Raw genomic sequence first — 16,380 nt, 5'->3', positions numbered from 1 at the left:
ACTTTCTCCCCTCCCTACAGTTCTCACGGGGAAGAAGCCCGGACACCCTGACCTCCGGTACCTGCAGTCATGCTGCTGGCTGCCGCAAAGGGAGATGTGCCAGCCGTCTGTGCCATGCACCCACCACTTAGGTGAAATGCAGTGACAGTGATCCCTCAGCTTCTGGTGTCCCTTCCTTCACTTAAAGCTTGAGCTATCTCTATTTCTCACTGAAATAACTCCAATGAGGCTCACCTTTTGTGAAAAAATTGTGAACGGGAATAAAGAATCCAATCTTGACGTTAAGTCAAGAAATTGCTGCAGACTTAGTTCGATGTAAGTGGGAGCAGAAATTGGGGTATAATAATTTGTCAACATTTTTGAGGGTGTCATTTTCCCCAGAACTCCTTTATCAGTGTCACTTGGTATGTTATTTATTCACCACACATTATACTGCAGTTTCCTGACCAGACCGTGACATTTTCCAACATCCTTTCAGCATTATTGTCAAAATTGCCTAAACTAAAAGCTAAAACTTTAAAATAATCGATTTTGCCAGTTTGTTTTAGTCCTATCTTTGCCTCTGGAATCTTTCCAAAATCTGTAAGAGACTGAAATCACTTCAAATTGCCTTCTCTGAATTCCAAAAGAAAGGGAGAAGAAAAGAAGAGAGGCTTTTGGAAGAAAGCTTATCAAGTCAATTAAAAAGAAGTACAGTCTAAAGAAGTGGTTGCATGGTCTAAGGAAAAAAGTCATTAGCAAAGTCTTATGGCAGACATTTAAAGTCAGAATTGACACTAAGGACAACAAAGAGAATAAAAAATAATGAAATAATGTTTCTTCCTCCTAATGAAAAAGAAAGAAGAGAGGTTTAACATTTTCTGTTTTGAATGGCTTTCAAAAAAAGAACAAAAACCAAAATACACCATTTTGTGCCCCACTGGCATGAAACTTTTTGCTTAATTGTGTTGTCAAGTCAATTAAAAAATGTCCCTTGTAATGCATGAGGCAGCAACATAATAAACTCTTGGTGTGACTCTTCTGAAACAAAATCTGCAAAGAGGTAGACTTTATGCATAAGCGACCTTTATTTAGGCTTGGTTCTGTCCAAATTAAGCACTAATACTAAACACTGTGCATTAACACAGGCAGCCTAAAATACAATCAATTATTTTCCTACGTCTCTGCTAGTAAGTTAAGCAAGCCCAGGACAGCTCTGTGGCATTGAAGTCAACTGGAACAGTACAGCCCACATTCATAACATAAAATTACGTTGCTCTTCAAAACCAGATGGCTTCATCCAAACTGCCTATTGGAAATGGTCCATAACCATACTAACTTCTGACCCACGCCCAAGGCCTATGTTTGGAAGACTGATGACTATTCTGGGTCAAAACCAGCAACCACAGGCAGTTGTACAGCACAGACACTTGAGTGGCAGTGTCTGGGAACACACCCTGGAACTGTTTGGTTTGCTGGAATAGACGCAGACTTTGCAGACATTGATCCTATGGCAAACACAAAAGGCTTGCCGTGCAGTCTTGGTGTGTTTACAACACAGCTCAGAAGCTCAGAAAAGGTTCTGAAAACCAGAACCTTGAGTAAGTCTTCCTTCACCGTGAGTCAGGGAAATAAAGCCGCTGGGAACGGGATTAATATCAGGTTGTATGGTGAACGGGGGCTGTCTGCAGGAAACGAGCTTGATGGGAAGCCACTTACAGCCAGCTAATAAGAAACAGCAAGGAGAGAGCTTTGCCTGAAACATGACCTTATGCTCAGAAGGATCCCCAAGAAAGTGCCTCTGTCTGGTTGGAACCCACAGCCACAGCCTTCTCTTGAAAGCTGGTGCTGACTGTAGCTTCTCCTGAACCTTTTCTCTAGGGCATGTCTGGAGCTGCCTTTCTCCATCTGTATGATAGCTTAGCAGGTAGAACACTTACAGGGGAGTAAATTTTCGATGGCGATGGAAATGTAAGCAGCTGTTGTCCCTGATTGTTTGCCCTACAATGCTCCCTGCCAGAGTTAAGCTTTGTGATTTCTTCTTTCATCCTAGAAGTGGTGAAATTAAAAACAGATTCTGCAGCAGCCAGTCATGGTTGGTGGTGAGCTGTGCCACAGGGTGTAAACCTCCTTGCAGGGAAGCTATAATTCACTGCATGTGGACAGGCAGAGAAGGCTTTAACACCACCAAAAATCACTGAAGAAGGTGCCTGGCTCAAATCCTGAGACATAAAACTTTTCCTATGCAAGACAATTATACCGGTGTGTGACCAGTCCTGAAATTAGTAAAGGTGAGGGAGCATTTGGGATACTGGAGACACAGATAAGCAAAGGCAGTAAAGTCACATTTCTGATGATCCTGATGGTCTTGTCACCCATGGTGACCTGCTTAGTAGTTAGCACACTAACAGCTGCTTGTCACTAGGTCTCACGACCTCTCCTCCTCTCCCCTCATCTTTCCTCCTCCTCTATCCCCTGATCTCCTCCATTACGCTGTTCTCCTCGCGCTATCTGACCGTGCTCCTCTCCCCATTCCCAAGCACATGGCGTGACCCCATCTTTTGTGTCAATTCTCCTGCACACAGGATTCTCCTACGAGGGAATTCAATTCACAAATCCAACGCAAAATTACCTGCTGCCTTTGCAAGCTTACTTTTCTGCTAAGGGATTTGAATCAGTTTGTGGAGGAGTCCAGTGGCAGCTCAAGACAATCAGCATGTCCTGAGGCCATGAGGAGGAGGTGGCGGCTGCAGCCTTTGGTAGGGGTGATGTGTCTTTGGAACTGCACCTGTAGGAAGCAGAGGCTTCCTTCCTCTTCCTCAGATACTCTCCCACGTCTTCCCAGCCACCAGAAGCCACCTAAATAATAGACACAGGAAGGGTTTGGAGGAGAGAAAAGCAAAATTGTTCAAGTCTTTTGTTGCAGCTCTGCAGAAAGGGACTCAGGATTTCCTGAACCTGAAAGAGCAAGTATAAGGAGGAGCCCTATGCTGTGCCTATTCTTGGCTCTGTAATCCAATCTCCCTTTTTTAGATTTAATTGCTTGTTTTCTTGGTGCACATACCTTGCTTTAAAGGAATTAAACAGGGAGGTATTGCTCAATGTGTAAATATGAAATAAGTGTTCCCTTCCCCAGGCTCTCCTTTATCACATGTCTATCCTCCTGACTCCTAACAGAGCTTCTTGGGGACTTTTATAACAGATTCCCTGATATTTGGCACTTCAGTAACTCTGTAAACACTGTGCTGGTTATATTCCATTGGCTGCAACACAGAATTTATTCCATTGGGATTTACTGTAGTATCAATGCTACAAAAGGAAAAAAGAGAACTTTTGCAGCCATTGAAAATTACTGCCTTGATAAATCAACATCAGCAACAGAACTTAAACATCATTTTAAATTAAGATTCACAGGTCTTAGGCCCTAATTCTGTATGTTCTAAGCATGTGATGATGAGAAGAGCAATGCTACTAATAGATATATAGAAATATTTCAAAGCCAGGAAAACTAATTCAACATGCTAAACAAATATATTAAAAAATGGTTCAATTACTTCTACAAAATAAGTAACAAAGCACACATAACTTTTCTTGTTATGAATGACCTATAACTATTCCATAATTGCAAGCGATACTATGAAGAAATGCTGCTTCCTACTTAGTCATTTACTGCTTGTTTCCTTTGCTATTCTCTTTGTGAAACTGGCCATATAAACCATGTAATGCATTTTGTCCCTTATGTTTCTCACCTAGAACAGCTATTTCCTTAGATTTCTAGGTCTCTCAGTCACATTGTTGTCAGCACATACATTTGTAGCCATTTACCCAAAATGTATTAAAATAAGTCTCTCCTGCATCACATGCATAAATATTAATAGTTAACATATGCACAGTTCGGATTTGGCAAGTAAGCTGTAAAGTACATTGGCATCTTTTAAATGCTATTTCTTTGTTTTCCAGATCCTAAAGGCTTGGGAGGTGAGGGGAAATATCTGTGTTTGTTGCTGTTTCCCTCAAACTGAAATCTCCAGCTAACGTGGTTGGAGAGATGCACTCAAACACGGGAAGAGGATGTAACAGATACAGTGGCATCTGCTTGCACTTTCAGAACCTTAACTAAAAATGTTCTGAGGAACGATTGCCGCATCCTTCTCAGTGAGAACCAACTTAGCTACACATTGATAATGCTTTAAATGTCAACACCCTTCTATCACTGCCTATCAGAGACAGAAAAGGAATGACTGCAATATACCATCAAATTTGCCCAACCCTCAGTCAGAAAAGAACCTTAAAATACTTACCAATGATATTCCACCTTTACAAGCTGAAGTTGAGCCAAGGACACATGAAGCTCAGACAGCAGGATTGGGCTCAGGAACCCCAACATTAATTTGGAGGGTGGGGGGCATATTCACAAGTCTATGCATGCATCGTTCACATGCCTGGTCATCTGATCATCCGACTCTACTGTGTCTGAGGAAATATTTTTTATGAAAGGTTTTTTAATATTATAAATAACAAAAGCTATCAATTATTAACATAGCTACTTCTTATATAAGGACAAATTCTCTCAAGCAAAATGTGGAGGTAAATATTTAGCAACTATTGTTATGGGTAGAAGAAAAAATACCGAGGGTTTTTTTAAATTATTTTTTAATTTGGGGGTATTTTCTACCTTCCCTCCTTTTTTATTCCTTCTTTCTCTCTCAGAAGAACTAGGAATCCAATAAATTTGCAACCTCAGGATTTGTATGAAACAAACAAAAGTCCTTTGTTTCTATTCTACATGTCTGTTAACAGCAAAAGTACTGCCAGAAGTGTACTTCAAAGACTCTCTTGCAATAGCTCCTTTCAGAGCTTTTCCTTCCTACTCCAAGGACATTATCTAAATCAAGAAACTACGTTAGACAGGAGAGTTGTGGTGGTTAACCTAATGATGAATACAGCTCTGTAAAAGTCCCCTTATGATGGCTCCAAGACTAAATACCTAACTTTTGGAAAACTATTTGGGAACATCATAGAGTGGTTCTTTATTATCTTTTATTGTCTTTATTATCTGTTTATTATCTGCAGGGCAAACCTGGTGGTCACCTAGTCCTCACAGTGCTTCCAGAAACCCCTAGATATATTCTGAAAGTGTAGTCTCCTTCTCCACAAAGGGCTCAAATTCATCATTATAAATCTCACAAGGCACTGTGATGTGGTCACTGCATCCTCACACCCAGCTCCACTGTGAGCATAACACATTGTTCTTAAAAAATCCCACAGCTCACTTGGTATTGAGCCACATGTGCGGAGAGTCTTCAGCCTGCTACTCAGACTGAAATGCTCTAACAAGAGTCTCTTTCTAGAGGAGATTTTTATAAGACCCTAGCTTTGCCAAGGTAGACCTGAGTTGGTTCATCCCTGAGTTTATTGAAGTGTAGATGTCCCAGTCAGGTATACACAAACATGGAGGTTGTGCTCATGGAAGGAGAAAAAGGCTGTAAGGAGACTAAGGACAAAAATAACTGCTCAGGGTAAGGGGGCTTTCCTAATTCAGACAAAGTGTTTCAGGAGATCCACAGCAGAGGGCAATTTGTGCAGCCTCTGAGTGAGCATGGGAGCAGGGAAAAAGAAGGAAAAATGTCAGTGACAAACTCTGAGCTGGGTAGCAGAGAAAATCACTTTGCGTAGCCACAAAACTGGATGGGGCACTAAACTTGTGCAGCAGGGACCTTCCCTAGCCATGGCCTTGACCACAGAAACCCTAAAGATGACAACAGGGAGTAAGCAGTGAGATCCCTTTTCCCAGAGAGTCCAATCCTCCAAGCTCTTCTCCATGAGAGTCAGCAGGCAAAATTGTGTCTTGTGCCACCGGCTGTCCTCCATCATCTCCTCCCACCCACTTATCAGCCAGGCTTCTTCACTTAGCAGCGAGTCAAGACCATCTGGAGATTAACTCTTGTTGGTCATCACACAGTACATACTTTCAGAAACATCAAAGATGGTGAACCAAGTCTTTACAAGGATTTCATTATATTCTTATTATGTCATGAGCAGCTGACCTGAGATTACGACTGGTACCTGACAGGGTGACATGGTCCTTGAAATGAGCTTAAATATTTTGGGTGTGAGTATGCTGCTCCCTCCTGTGAGGTTTTTGAAGTCTTTTGTTCCTTTCTCATCTTTCCCACCATCATGTGCGACCACATATATCATATCGGTGTGCTTGCTAGAAGATACTGATGCATTGAGATTGGAGTAGGTGCTGAGGAGCTGCGTGAGGGGACGGCACTGAATAGAGGGGTCCCAATGCATGCATGGTAAAATAAGGGCTGAGGAAAGTCTTTCCAGGCACATTGATAGAGCTCCTTTCTCAGGATACCCTGTACACTGTTACCTACTCATAAATGAAGTGTTTTGTATCATCCCTTGCAGCTAGAGCATGGACACAAGCAAGGTTTTATGGCCTGTAGCACTCTCATTTGGACGCACCCCAGGAGCAATCTAGCAAAGCAGTCCAAATGTGTCAGCATTTTATCTGCTCATGATGCTACGGTATTAAGTAAAAGAAAACATAATTTGTAGAGACCGTATCACAACCACTACTTTTTACTCATCAGAGCAGTAAGGTAGGGATTTGAAAAAAATAATTAATTAGTTCACATGGCTCCTTGAGCAAATTCTAAAACAAAATACAATTTTCCAAATCTCCCTAACTAGAAAGAAGAAGGTTAGTGGACTGGATAATCTTCATGAAACCTATTGGCCTTTCATCCTATCTTCTGACTCTGAGAAACTATAATAGTCTCTACCAGTGGTCTCCTTCTCTCTGCTTTTTCAGCTGTAGACATGAGGGGGGAACATCTATCAAATTTGGTTAGTAGCATGCAATTGGTGACTGCATTTTCTCTTTTTTGGAAAATGACTCAGCCAGTTGTCTGTACTGCTTCAAGAGTCGTCAGGGACAGAAGTACAGCAAGTTCTTCCTGTACTCCAGAATGCACACTGAACACTGAAACAGACTTTGCCGTGGCTAAAACCAGCACAATAATTAAAAAACCCAACACTTCCCACCGACAAAATTTCAGTTATATATATCCACTTGATGTGAAATATAGCCCCCTGAGAAAGTAACTTCAAAGCTTAAGAGTAACAGCTTAAAATGAGACTGGACGTGTCTTCAGATGCAAGGAAGTCAGTATTTTTCTTCTAAAAAAGCACCAAGAAATGTGACTTGATTTGTTTTTCTTCTCTTGAAAAACATCAGGTTTTGGCATAAGTCTTTATCAGTCTTCGGAAACTCCTTGAACATTAGACAATGTAGAGAATCTGCCAGTTGTCCAAAATGTAGCAACTGCAGCTCCTAACTGGTAAACTCACTATCACCTCTTTTTAAGTTGTGAATTTGAAAACATTTGTTTCCTTAGCTTTTTGCTAAACAAATCTGTAGGTACTTCTTTCCCACCCCTGGAATAGAAGGTAGGCATATGCAGCTTCATATGTTTATCCTATGGTTCAATAATAAGTTCACAGCATTGTAAAAGCTACATATCAATACCTCAGGATGTTTAATCATTACCATCTGAAAATCTGAATCAGGGGACACTTCATGGACAGTATTAAATCCTGTTTAATCCTGGACTCCATAAAAAGCAAAGTAGTGGAGAATTAGGCCATCAGGCTATGTATGGCAGAGTAACCTCAAGTTTTCATATTGTCCATGACAGAGCATTAAATACCTGAGTTGAAAAAAAGATATGAGATTTAGTTCTGTTATTTGCTTTTCATGTCAGAACTAGAGCCTTTGGTTTCTGCTATATTTTGCTTTTAAAACCTAGGTCTCTTGGGAGACTGAAGATATATTTAGAACTGTTAAAACTTTTGACATAAATACAGTAGCAGAAATAAGTACTCAGTGCTCCCAAAATAGGTTTGGCTATTTAAGTAAACTACAGTGAAAGTAGGTAGTCTGGGAATTACTTGGAATGTAACTTGTCGAGATCCTCAGCTGGTATAATTAGCTTAGGTGCTAAACCAGCTGTTTGTGTAGACATTTAGGCTTAAGTAAATCACATTTGAAGAAAAGAAGAAAAAAAAAATGCTTGATATAAGCTAGCTAAAGCTTAGAATTTAAGAATTCATTCTCAGGCCCTGAACCAGCTTTCTCCCTCTGCATCTCTCATCTTTTTGACTTGCCTCATCTCTTCAGGCAGGAAGTATCACGGAAAACCTAAAATACAGAAGTGACTGGCTACCAGGAGACTCTGGAATTTGTGACGCTGGGAAAAGAGTGAGAGACCCCACTTGGGGTTGGAGATATGAAAGAATCAGGCTAGATTTAGAGCTGGGGTATATGTAAGATGCAACTAGTCATAGCCTCTTTCTTGGTTATGATCTTGCTAAAGCAGATTGCTTCCTTGTCATTCCTTCTGGTCATTTTAGAGGGCAACCTTGCTATTATGCTGTCTTACGACATCACATTTCATATTACTCTTTTTCTTAGCTTTCAGCCTAATGGACACTACATATTACTGTAATACCATATGAGTACTCAGCAGATCTGAGTCACGTTCTTGCTCTTCCCTTTGGAGAACACTGGTCCCCACAGTCTTCTCACTGGTGAAGCACCCTGCGGCACTTCCCACGCCCCTGCCTGTCTGATCTTTGCCCAGAATGGCATTCTGATGGATGTGCCAAGGGACCCACTGACCTGCAGAGAAACCAAGGAAGACACTGAGGATATGATGATGGTGCGTGAAAGGGACGCTTTTCTTGGTCCAGTTGGCCTGCTGTTGGGGTGCACAGGCAAATCTGGAAACAGGAAAATGCTGTAGGGGCCAGTAAGACACATGCGGCCATGCCAGCCCTCAGACAGCCTTCTAAGATGTCTGTTATTTAACCCTCATATTGAATATATATCATGGGCTAAAACTGATTAAAAAGCAAATAAAATGTTATGGACAATTTAACAGGGAATAAAAATGTAACAGGGACCTTCTCTCTTTTTTTTCCTTCTGCAAAAACCTAAAAACTGTGTTTTAGTTTGCTCCTTGATCACTTCAGTGCCAAGAAACATGCTTCAGCCTGCCCTTCAAATGCTTTGATCTTCCAGCCACCACCTGCATGAATGTGATATTCCTGAAGAAATCTGCTTATCAAGTGGGGTGAGGTGAAGAAACAGGAATCTTGGCAGAGAATTGAGTGTACAGCCAGCACATCAACATCGATGGCTCCAGGCAAAAAGATGGCAGAAAAGGGTAGAGAAGAACTTCCTTCCTTTTCTAAAGGCAGTGTTGCTAGTAAAGTGACAATATATGCACAGTATATACAATGCAGTATTTTCATCTCTGTACAATATGATACATTATTACAGACAACTACCAATTATTCACAGGTCCTAAAATGCAAAATTAATATGGTTTCTAGAATGTAATATGAAGCTGGGTCAGTGGCGTAGAATGGGTATTTTCGTATTTGGGAGAGATAATGATTATTTTTCTTTTTCAGTGAGCTTCCTGAAAAAAATCATAGTTGCTTAAAAACCTCTAAATGACGACCTTTTTTGACTAGATCTATAAGAAGTAAGAAGAAAATCTTTCTTTGGGACCCATTTTGTAAAAATGCTTTTTCTCACACCTTTGCTTCTGTTCTTTTACACTCAGGTTTGCTGTGCTGCAGAGAAATGCTGTGGTACATTGTACCTGTGATATATCCACGCTAAGAACAGATGAGGAGAGAAGGAACATTCATGACTTTGCAATAATGAGATTGCTGATCTACAGCCTGCTGGTAATTCCTGCACAGCAGAAATAAAGCCAAAGAGAATTGCAAAGGATCTCATCTGCATGCTGACAACTGCACGTCTCCTCAGACGCATCCATCCTCAGGTCACCCTTTTTGTTTTTTAACCTTTCACTGGTATGGCTAACTGAGTAGTGAGCAGTATTGTCCTCTGAGCAGTGAACGGTCTGCAGACACCAGAATTCCACTTATTTTCTCTCTTTTTATTCATTGGCAATTTATTCATTGCCAAGACTGAATCAGATAGGAAATTCAAACTGATAGGCACCGGTTACATGAGAAGTTTGCTTCTGTTCACCTTAAATTGTTTTCTAATTGATACCAATGACTATGTGGATGCTGCTTTATATCAGATTCGTCTCTGAAGGTTAGAATCAGTTTAAATTGAAGCTAACCTGCCGCTGTCGAATTGAAATAGTCTTCATACAATGCCTCACTACAGTTTAAATTGGTTTTAAATTTGATTTAAGTTAAATTGGTGCATTTTCCTTATGCAGATACAGCTTTATTTTAATAACACTTCACATGGTACACCTGATATGCAAAAACTAGCACTGGCAGGGTGTGTGCATAGATGGCCAGTGGCTCACTGGTTTTTGTTTGCTTGAGATATCAAGGGTTAATCAAGGAATGAGGATGGAGAGTGAATCATGCAGGGACCAGAATGTCTTATATCAGCTGTGATCTGTTCAGCCTGAGACAGAGAAGAAATAAGGAAGTGATTTATAGGTTATAGCAGTTCAGGACTCACTCTTTGGGAGTTGCTGGAGAACAGTGGTACTCTGCACATTGCTCTCCCATGGACTGATATGCTCCTCATCTGGGGACTTTCTACCAGCAGACTGTTTCCCACCATAAGGGTACAAGTTTCCCACTACTTACTGAAAAGAAAAACTTACCTGTGTTTGTCCATACCAATTTCTGTAAATTAGACTGCTGCTAAGAAAATTTAACACTAGCAATTTGTAAGCATACAGAGCTATGAAAACATCATTTATAGGTTGAGAAGACCTGTCTGCTACTTTACACAAGTTTACCTTCCACCCAACTTTGGTATTTAGCTCAGAAGTAGATAGGATAAAGCAAAGTAAAGCAGACATCAGTAAGTCACAAGTCCTGTGCTTGATATGGAGGTCTGTGGCTCTGGGAAATATATTGTAATGAATGGTTACTTTTTTAATCTATATTTTTTGAATGTCATAACTACCTGTCAGATTTTCTTTTACAAAGATGTCTATCTTTCTTCGGGCATTACCAGATACAGAGAATATAATTCAGTCATCTCACCGAAAGCTAGCATAATTTAAACTGATCTCTCTTTGCAAGCAAAGAACATTGGAAGATTGCATATACTGGGCACTCCAGCAGTCACCAAGAAACAGTATTTTAACTGCAAAAGCAAGTGATAGCCATCTAAACTCTTATAGAGGTGAATGTATACTATTTTCTCTAGGTCTGTCAAAGTTTTCAATACAAACAGGAAAGGTGAATTACTTTACTTTCATTATACTATACCTAGCATTGCATGTTTCTTCTGATCCACCCTCCTACTCCTACTGACTTTATAAAAAGTAAGTTTTTAAAAGAAAATATTTGAATATTGATGATTATGTGTTTTAAAAACATTACATAGCCATTTTTTTTAAGAGAGAAAGACAAGCATTAGAGCTATTGCATTATATCATGCCGCTTTGCATAAACACTGCATCTGTGCTTATGTGCTGCGCGCTGAAGACAGACTTTTCCTGGCTACCAGACTGCCAGACACACAACTGAACAGGGAAACAGTTTCAGGCAATTACAGAAGAGATTCAATGGGTGGGTATAGCTGCCCCGGGCAGAATAGACTACTGATGTATTATGTTTACACACATCACACAGAGATGAAGGCACTACACAGAGAAATGATAGGCATGTAAGAGTATATACTGGCCTATCACTTAAACTGAAATCACTGCCATTTTTTACTATTGACGTGAGCATCCAGGAGCAGGGCAAGTTCTCTTAGCTCCCAGACCAACAGTAACGACTATTCCATAGCATTAATACAAAATCACTATGAGTCTTGGCATTTTACAGCAATAATTAAGGAAAAATATTCAGCAGTCTACCCTCTTGAAATTCAAAAGCAATTAGTAGATAGCAATATTGCCAGTGCTTATTGCACAAATAACCAAGGGAGAAAACCTGAGTCTCACAGTTAGTTTTCTATGTAGTTCTCTTTACCTATTTGTTCTTTAATGACTTTGACATACTGCATAAAATGATTTCATTAGCAAGGTGTCTGCATGATGAAACCTGTGTTTCCTTCTCAGGAAAGCAGCGCCCGAGCCCTATTTACTCTTATGCTTTCTAGAACTCTTGTAAACTCTATGAATGTCTTGAGAAAACTACTCTTTCCATGTTAGCTCTCTTCCATGCTGTCAAGAGATTGTTAGCATTACTGGGCAATGGGGCAAGTCAATAGCACTGTCTGAGACTTTCTCCTTACATTTATGTATGTGTGATTACAAGTTTGTGGCTGTGAATGCTGCTAATAGGTAGCACCTGAAAATGCTTACTTTTCACAGATAAAAAAGTGCAGGGGGGAAGAGAATAAGTATAACTATAGCTAGGGTTAAAGAAGGATATGGGGGGGGTTGGGTGGTACTGTACTTAATGGTATAAGGAATAACTTCTATGAAGAGGCAAGCTAATGAAAAGATTTTGTGTGAATCTCTAGGTTAAATTAGTTTGTTTTTTCTGAGCATATGGTCTGGAGTGAGGTAGTTTAAAAGGCTCTCTTTGGCCTTTGATAATGAGGAGGCTTGTTAATCATTAAGTTTAACCTTTAAAGGTTTTTGTTTGTGGTTTTGGGGTGGGTTTTTTTTTTCCTCTTTTGTTGCTGTTAACTTGATTAGTTATTGAATTCTGCTAAAATGAACTGATGTGGCTGTGTGTGCATGGGGTTGCACAGTTTGGGTAAGTAATGGGCTAGGTGATGGCAAGTTTTCTAGCTGTATCGTTCTGCTTCTAGATTACACAAGGAGAGAGAAGGAAGGTGATCTGGTCATGACTTCTGTGGTATGAGTAATGCCACTTTTCTATAGCAGTTGCTAGGAGGAAAAAAAATAGGTGCTATAGATCCTTCATTTAAGCCCTCTGTTTTAAAATAGTCTGGTTGGCTTTTATGGGGGGGGGGGGTACTCTGGATTTGAGAATGCTGTCTTGATCACTTTTTGATAAGGAAAAACAAAGTTTTGAACTTTCTCCTATAGAGACTTCTCATTCACTGTTTGCATAAGCATTCACTGAGCTTTCATAGTGGATGTGTTTTAGGAGAGATATGTAAGAAATAGTAATACTTTCTATTGCAATGCTGGCTGCAAATGCTGAAACTGAAAGTTATTCTTCTGTTTAAAAGCTCCTTATTGTGCCCTTTTTCATGTCACAATAAATAAACACTATCTAAGGTACAACATAAATACTGTGTGAAAGAACAAGCTAATGCTAGTTTAATGATGCAGAGAAAGCATGAAATAAAGCTAAAAGTCATCCAGTAATAGCAACAAGCAATTACAGGAAGGTATAAAAATATCTCCATTATGTTGTAAAATCATGTCTGTATGTAGCTACATATTAAAATGGAATAGTCACCTTTCCCACTAATGCTTTGTTATATACTCTTTTCTATCTCAGAACCAGCCTGGGACTCAAACAGCTGATGTTCATGTGTGCTTACCGTGGGGAGTGACCGCTCCGGAGTTTCTTCCATATCATCAGCTTTTTGTAGCATGGCTGCCATGCTGTTCCCTTAACAAGTAGGTTTGAATGTATCTGTAGAACTTGCATTTTTAGAAGTGAGACTGGGCTAGGAAATCAACCTTGTATACATAACTTTGAAACTTGATATTTAAGCTTTACCGACCTGTTAAATCTAATAGTGTCCTTACTGTCATACTGGATTATTGCAGATTCAGTGAACGAATCCTTCTCTCTCTGGCTAAAGGATAACTTTGAATGCTTGTTTGCACTTGCTTGATTCAGGTATGAGTTACTATTCTAGGAGCTTCTCTAAATGAGAACTACATTTATACAAATTCAAGTGTTAGAAGAACACGTATAGTCATTTTTACCCTGAAAGTAAAGCAACTTCTCTTGATTTAGCTAATGTCACTTCAGTTTCATTTAAATAAAAATAAGCTATTTCTATATGAGGTTGAGTATCCATCTGAAGCTAATTGTATAACTTAGTAATGTAATTATGAACTTTTTTCCTTAGATAAAGTCCCTAAGAAGAACTTTGACAATATGTCACTGTTTGTATTGAAATCCCTTCACAGTGCAAGTAAAAGTATTCCTCATATTGAGCCGGCTGACTTGTGCTATTATATTGTTTGGATACAAATGTTTATCAGGCAACTACAATACACCAAGTAATTTCACAAACACATTAAATTTCAATGGTCAATGAAGTGTATAATACTTCATTTTGTTATTAGGTAACCAATGTATGGAGCTTCTGGAGTCCAGTCTAACTCTGTTCAGTGACAGCATTAAGCAGGCTGAGACTAAAAGGAAGTTAGTGGTAAGTGAATAATATCATGCCTATTATAGCTTATAATGTCATGCAGGTATTTTGCTGCAGTTTGCAGCAAGAAGCACACTAGCAGCTGTATGATAAGCTGTAGAAATCAATCTTGTATGTTATTTCTAAGAGAGAAATTTCCAAATGGAATATGGCAACTGCTTCTTAAATATGCTACGCCACCTGGCTACATGACAAAATAGTATTCTTTTGTTACAACATGAAGAGGGGGGGGGGGAAAAAACAAACCACAGAACCCATTTTTATTTCAGCCTGTCCTACGTTTATCCTCAGGGTGTTGTGTGTATACATGTAGTTAACATAAATGTATTTTACAGTTGGTTCTCTCCAAGAATATACAGACAATTTTCATCAGCTACAAGGATCCAGCTTCCTCTCAGGTATCTCTACGACTGAAAATAACCTAATTCCGGGAAAAAAGATCTAACCTGTGTTTGGGCATGTACTGGTTTTGATGAGCGACATAGATTATAACAAGTAGGCATTTATATCAAATATAAAGGTACACATGGCAACAGTCAGGGTTTCTAGGTACTTTTAGAGTCTCTAGTAAATCAAGAAACCTTGGTCAAGACTTCCACAATGAGTGCAAGTCCCCAAATATTGCATTTTCATGTCAGCTGAAGAAACAGTAGTCTTCTGTGTAACTGATACACATCCCCAGACTCAGATATATCAGACCTTAAGTTCTAACAAGCGTGAACCCCTATGTAAATGCAAATGCAAGAAATCTGTAGTTACTGGGTAAGCACAAATGTAATGTTAACTTTGTGTATTTCCTCCTCCTGTGTTTGTAGCTGAGCTGAGGCAGGCAGAGGAAAGTGCTGGTAGATCTTAAACTGAAGCTTGATTCGGATGTTAAGCCCTTTATGTAAGTAAACGCCAACTACTTCCATCTTGCATAGCATGCCTTAATTTTGGAAGAATTGCTATGCCTACTGTGAAGTATGCTTCGAACTCCTTCTAGAAAAGGGATACTGAGCAGCAACAGTGCCCACAGGGCCCACGCACCGTCAGTACTCCTCCCAGCTCTGCCTCAGCCTGAAGCCTGGCTGCAGCCACCTGCTGCCTCAGGTACCCGCTGCACGGGGGGGGGGGGGGGGCCGGCCTGAGCTCTTCTCAAACGAGGGTGAACGGGCAGCTCTTCCGTAAAATTTCAGAACTTTGTTAGTTAGCAAAAGACCGAAGTCGTACGTAACTCCAGTACTGGAAAAAAAAACCCAAACAAAAAAAAAACACAACAGAAACCGTTTTTGTTGTGGAAAACAGCAGACTGCGTGACTTCTCACTTGGGGGGGGGGGGGGGGACGCGAGGTCGAGCATCTGCACCCTCCCTGTACTCCTGGGACGAGCCGAGGACGAGGTACCGGCCCCAAGGCGGCGGGAAGCGCTCCCCGGTCACGAGCGGGACAGCCCCGCGGCCCCGGCCAGTCCCAAGGGGGAGGCTGCGGGGAGTCTCCGCGACTTACTCCCGCGCTGAGCAGGGGAAGGGCCCGCTGTTTTCCGGGCACGGGGGCCGGCCGGTGAGGTAGGGGTTTCTTGCTCCCTGCCGGCCGCCCCACCACAGCCCCTACCCAGGCGCGGCCCCCGCCCCGCTGCCGCCATGCGGTCCCCGGCCCGCACCGGGCTGGAGGGGGCGGACACTCCGCGCATGCGCCAGAGGGCTCCGCTTAGGGGCGGGGACAGAGCCCGACGCCCGCCGGCGGACCGTACCACTGCGCGGCGCGGGGGTGGGCGAGAAAAGAGCTTCCTCCGAGAATTCGCTTATGAGGGCTCCCCGCTGGCTCCTTCCCTGACTGCGCGTGTGACTAAGCGCCAAGGGCAGGGACAAGCAGGCGAGAGCCCGATCTCGCTCGCACGCGTCCTTTCCGCCTCCTTCTCTAACTCTCCTCCCCCGGCGACGGCGGATTGGGCGCGTCCCGCTTGCTCCCCCCTCCTGCTGCCGATGGTCGGGCCCGCTCGCGCTGCTCGGGGCCCGGCGTCGCGAGTTCCCGCTCTCCCGCGTCTGCCTTCTCCCGCCCCCTCCC

This window comes from Aptenodytes patagonicus, chromosome 3 (genome assembly GCF_965638725.1).
Source record: "Aptenodytes patagonicus chromosome 3, bAptPat1.pri.cur, whole genome shotgun sequence".
Lineage (NCBI taxonomy): Eukaryota > Metazoa > Chordata > Aves > Sphenisciformes > Spheniscidae > Aptenodytes > Aptenodytes patagonicus.
The sequence above is the reverse complement of the archived record's forward strand: the minus strand, read 5'-3'. Positions refer to the sequence as shown.